Here is a 6,071-nt window from a genome sequence, read left to right as displayed (position 1 = left end):
TAATCTTAGTTGACAGTGAACGCTGCCCTCTGTCCAAACACTTGACAAGGTCACATGACAAGAAAGCCAGGGAGATCTGTGACTGACAAGGTCACATGATCACTGGGTGACCCTGCCAGAAAGTCTGAATATAACTGACACTTTACCCAAAATGTTTAAATAGACAGAATCCCTGTAGAAAACTTGTGGGGCTGGGGGCAGTTGAAGAGGGCTGAGGGAAATGTGTGTAGAATACGACAATGTCGTTTATATGCCAGAGGAGTCTCTGATACAATTTTTTTCCTTCCTAGAGCTCACCGAACAGAATAATCCTGGCAAGGTGCAATTTCCAAAGCCCTGGGAGGTGACGGGAAAATGTTCACCATTATTTTCATCTATGTAAACAAAATTACTAAGGATGCAGAAGGCACAAAATTACTAGTTACAGTTCACTGTAGAGTCACATGACCAGAATTCACTGGCAATAAAGCACCTTTGACACATTAACACATTCAGCTTTGCCTTCCCTCTCTCTGTGATCAATTTCAGCTCACACATGGTGATGCAAGGCATGCCAAGATAACGGTTTAATGGAAGGAACGTGCCCAGATTATGCCTAGTTAAGGAACACTCAGTGTATGATTCTTGCATCATGTATGCATGATCCTTACATTTTTAGCTGTAGGAGGCCTGATAGTGCTTTCTCGGAGCAAACCGAAATCCACATACATTATCCAAACCATCATTTGCATGCCAATTTGGAAATGTCTTGACCTAACAGCAGTCAGTAGCACGCAGGAAGAAAATGTTTGATATATGTCAGGCTCTCTCTCTCTCATGTTTTGAGGCCAGGTTCCTTTATAACTAGACATCCTGGAGAATAAATATTGACTTCCAACTAACCTGAAAAATCTGAATTTTTACAAATTCAAGATAGGGACAAAAGGGGAGAAAAAAATCTATGAAAATAACAAGAGTCTATTTTTCACACTGGTCCAGAACAGCAAATGCACCAATGAAAACAAACAATAGTCCTGCATCATTTTCTTTATAACTTTATTTTCAGAGATCTTGTGCAGAAAAATATAGTGGTTATTTTTTTTTTGAGTGTGATCAGATTCTGACATATTTTCACCCAGCTTTGTTATCCCAGTGGAGACTGCTTATACAAGTTTTACAAGTGGTGAGAAAACTCCAGCAAAGGAGAGTGATATCAGACCCAGAGCTCTCTCTCTGTTAACAAAATATAAACACAAAGATGTATCTTCCATATAGGGAAAAGGGGAAAAAAATATAATAGCACAATCCAAGCCAAACAATCCATCTGATAATTTACGACATTCAAATACATTTCACACCATACTATGATATTTCCAGAGCCAACTGCTGCATTCTTACTGAGGCAAAACTCCCAGTGGCTCCTGGGGGAGTTTTGCCTGTATAAAGAATGTAGCATTTTCGTTTTTCACAATACAAGTTTGATGCCCACAGGCTTAGAGGAATTTAAAAAAAAGTGATTGTAAATTAGGTGAAATCGGCCAGTGGGAAAAAAGAATAGACATTTTGGATTAGATTTTCATTAGTACTCAGTACCCACAATTGAGGACAGATTTTTCTAAGTGTCCCACTTAGACACCCAAAATGAAGAGATCAACGTTTTTTTTTTTTCAAAAGTTCTCAGCGCTCATTAGCTCCCATTGGGAGGGATTGGAACTACGGTATGTTGTACCTTAATGGAAAAGCTGGCTGAAATCTTTAGAAAATCTCGCCCCTTATTCTTCTAAATTTTCTTTTTTAATTAGGCCCATTAGCAAGTGACGACAAAGGCCATTTCTTCTAGGATATACACGAGGCACATGTGTTAACACATGATGGGTTCCCCATTCTGTCGCTGAAAGGAACCCACTTGTAATTGGGGAACAATGCATCACAAAAGTGACCACTGCTCGCTCAATGGATTTGATTCTACCAGCCCAATGTAGACTTTGCATCTTGGTTTTCACCAGCAATCGTTAACTGTCCACTGATGGCAAACAGAAGTGAATCGTTTGGAATTCCTCTGGCTTTAAGGGTTATCATAGGCTAATGATTCTGCATAAATTGAAATGCTAGCCATAGAACTTGATGGATGTTTGAAGCATGTTATATTTCTCATGCTGGGCGCAATGCTTTAGTGGTGTCACAGGAGAACGTTGCCTTTGGAACAGTTTAACCAATGGCAGCAATTTGCTAAGGTTGTGGTGGCATTTTTCAATGTGTTACAATGGAGAACTCTTAGGAGATAAAGTTGAATTTCAAGCAGCCCCGGTGATATAAGGTAGAGCATTCACTATCCAATCTCCTCTCTAATTCACCATCACTTGGATGCCAATTCTGCCTCTTGCTGCTGCTTTTCTTTCCTTACTGATGAGGTAAGTCCCCCTACCCAAAACAGGAAGACAAACATTTTAGGACAAGCCTGGCCTATTTATTAATGTTCAATTCATTGTGAAAGTTTAAACGCAGGATATGGAAGATACATCCCCACAGTGTCATAGGCAAGGATGAAATTTTGCTGCCCAGCAAACACATCTAGGGCTGAAGGCAAAGAAAATGAAATGTTAGTGGATTTTCTCTGATCTCAGTCAGCTTTGCAATTTTTCTTTCAGTATACCTGTAACAAAATTCATAGAATTCAAGTAATAGGTTTCAAAGTAACTCCCAGGGGGTGACAGTAACAAAAAACTGCAGCATTGTGTACGAACCAAAACGACAGAGATTTGTACACACTGAACTGATATATGTAATTAAAGTTACATTCCCTTTTAATTGAACTGGCCATTTTAGGGTAGCACAACAAAGATCGTAATGAAGCATTTGGCAAGGCTACCTCCCCGCATTTAGTATATTAGATTGCAAAGCCACTATTCCATGTGGGAACTCTTTCATTGAAAAACCCTGCAGTGGTGGACATAAGTTTGTTTGTATTCAATGATTCTCCTTTGAGAGATCCATGAAATTTCCATCTTGGTTACCTTTCCCCTTCCTACGGGGAACTTCCAGCTTATTGTCCTGGTCTAATGAAGTGCAGACTTCACCTGGACAGCCCCACAAATGGCTCCTCTCGAATGCAATGAATACAAATACTTGACCTCATGAGCCATGGGGCAGCAATTAGTTTAAGCAGGAGGTTTGTGTATCACTTCAAAAGTCTTAATCCGTGCGGTCAGCCCTGGCACGGTATTTGCCAGAACCTATTGAGTAGTCTTAATGAGTTTGCAAAGCAAGCTTTCAATACATTTTGGGTTGCTTCAAATGCTTTAAATGGCATAGTCTATATGGTATTGTGCAGCTTTAGAAAGGCCTAGGCTTTAAAAAAGTATGGCCCCCTTTCACAAGGCAGACAGAAACCATCTTTAGACCCGGGGCCCTTAACGTTTTGCATATCAATATGGCTCTGGCTGAATGTAGCCACTCAGCTGAGAAATAGGGTCACTATCAGCATTTCTAGGCTTTCACAGGCACTTGGGAAACTTTAAAGCCCTTCGTGGAGAATAATTTGGTCGAATGTCGTGGCTGGAAACAAAACCTAAACAAGCAAAGTGCAGTCCATCATGTGGTGCTGCCAGCGAAAGTGACAACAGGCTCCAGCAGCTCTGACATCCAACCCGAAGCGGGTTGGTGGAGAGGGCACTTCCCTTTCCTTGGGCTGCTCACCTTGGCAGGATTTGCACACTTGGGGGAGGGCAAGTTTACGAGGTGCTGGGCACCTGCTGTTGGGGCTGAGCACCCTCAGTTCCCCCTGGCTAGAGGGTGCTCAGCAGCACCTGGGATCGGGCCTCATTTTGGCATGAATTTTCAAAGGAGTGGGGGTAGGGTATGAGGGGAGGAGAGAGAGATTCTTCTGTGGCCCTTTGTACAAAGCCAGACAAAACCAACCATACGAAGCTGTAGAATTACTTCACGGGAAAAGCTACGGAAATGGGGGAAGATGCCATTTACGTGCAGCCTGAACCGCTCTCTGCTTCAATTGCCTCTTCAGGGCCATATCCTCAGCTGGCCTGAAATCACTGTAGTTCCACTGAAACCAAGGGAACTGCTCTGATTTACCCCAGGTGGGGATCTAGCCTTCCGAGCGCCGCACAAAATTAATTCAGATTTTCTTTGTTGTTTAACCTACCACAGCGTCTTAACCAGGTACAAGGCAGCTACATTGGCTTTAGAAACTGACAGGAATTTAAAGCAGGGCAAAGACAATGCAAATTAGAAGTCATGTCTATTTCCAAGGTATACCAAAAAAAGTTCACGTTTCTCTCTCCATCTCTCAATATATAAATAGCTGAGATGTTTGTGTTCAACTTAGACCTGACATTGAGTTGCATCATTTTGTGCATCGTTTGTTGCAGCAGTAAACAGATTAGCCTCCTGTCTGAAACAGACTAGAGCGCTGACCGTTAGCTGTGAGTTTAGAGGCTTTAAGCGCCACCCATAGAAAAGAAATGCCACTGAAGAGGATGAAGAACAAAGGGGAGCCTCTTATTGTAGAAAAAGCAAAGAAGTGGGAGAAGCTTTAGCAACATGTATTGCAAACCAACTAAAAACACCCCATGTGAAATGCCAGATGCAAAATCAATCTGGAGAATGACTGGAGCACTAAGGGACGCACTGGAAAGGGCAGAGGCTCTTTGCTTACATTGTATTTGTCAAGGAAAACATGGGCTACCTGAAAGAGTTTAACATTTTTGTTTAACAATGCAGCCGGGACGGTTTGCAACCAGTGGCTTGACACCACTGAAACAGCAAGTCAACCTTATGCCTTACAGGATAGCCAGCATTGAGACTATGTTGTACTGGAATCAAATGGATCTATCACATAGTACAAAACCGTGCAGGGCCTTGGGGCCCTCCAAAATCATGTAATGAACTACTTAAAAAGACAAACAAGTCACTAATAAGATTATGAAAGGTTAACAAAGTGTTTTTTGCCCCTCTTTAATTATGAGAAAACTTGAAACTCATTCCAGCGGCCTCCCATGACTGCCCTTTGTGGCTGCAAATCTGGAAACCGATTGGTAGGCACTGGGCTAAAGGTCAGACTTTATTTGCTATACGTTCTTTGGCAAAATTGTTCCTGGGAGGGGGGAATATTTGTCCTTACTCTTGGAGGTCTCCAACTTTATCACCTGTGTTGCATGTGATACACAATGCAACCGGATCTGGAATATATTCAGAACTACTGCCGCTAATTGTTTTTATTCTTTCAGACTATTTTAAATCAGGAAAAATACACCATTCTCTGGATTCGCTGTTCGACCAGATGTATCATCAAATGCCAGTCACTGCCCAATCTCAGGAAGAAAGCTCGCCTCAATAAAAATCAACATGAGAGATGCAGAGCCAGCTGCAAAATGGGAAAGAGAAAATGGTCAAAGTGCCATTCTGAAAACAGGGCCCCAATCCTGCAAGGTACTTGAGCATGTGTTTAAACTTTTAGCATGTGAGTGGTCCCATTCTATTCAATGAGTGTTTTGACTCAGTTGTTAAGGCCCTGATTCAACAAAGCATTTAACCACCCGCTAAGCTTTAAGCAGGTGCTTAACTCCCATTGAGGTCAATTACATGTAAGTACCAATTTAAAGCTGACTATGTGCTTAAGACGATTTTGCTTATTAGGGACAGAATTAATATTTCCTTTTATTTCAAACTTTGCCAATTTACAGTTCTTCTGTCCAACCTTGTCATATGCTACTTGACCATCCACCAAGACAAATAATATTTGGACTGACAAAGTACCAATAATTTTGTATTCTCCTGGGGAAAAGAGCTGGCAAGCAGATTTTGTGATGTGGCCTAGTAAATTTTTATAACAATTTTGTAGAGCTGCAACTTTTGTCACAATTAATAACGGGAGATTTTTCTACTCTTTTTTGCCCAGAGTTGTCAGTATTGTATGTTCCTGAAACCACACCAGAATAGAATTTTTAATGCAAACAGTTTAGCCAGAAAAGAACTGTGGGTAAAATCCTGGACAACTGAAGTCAATGGGACTTTTGCCGTTAACTTCAGAGAGGGTCAACATTCTACCCTGTGCATTTAAGACACAATTCTGCTCT

The sequence above is a fragment of the Chelonia mydas genome, chromosome 10 (genome assembly GCF_015237465.2).
Source record: "Chelonia mydas isolate rCheMyd1 chromosome 10, rCheMyd1.pri.v2, whole genome shotgun sequence".
NCBI classification, from domain to species: domain Eukaryota; kingdom Metazoa; phylum Chordata; order Testudines; family Cheloniidae; genus Chelonia; species Chelonia mydas.
Note: the sequence above shows the minus strand (reverse complement) of the source record.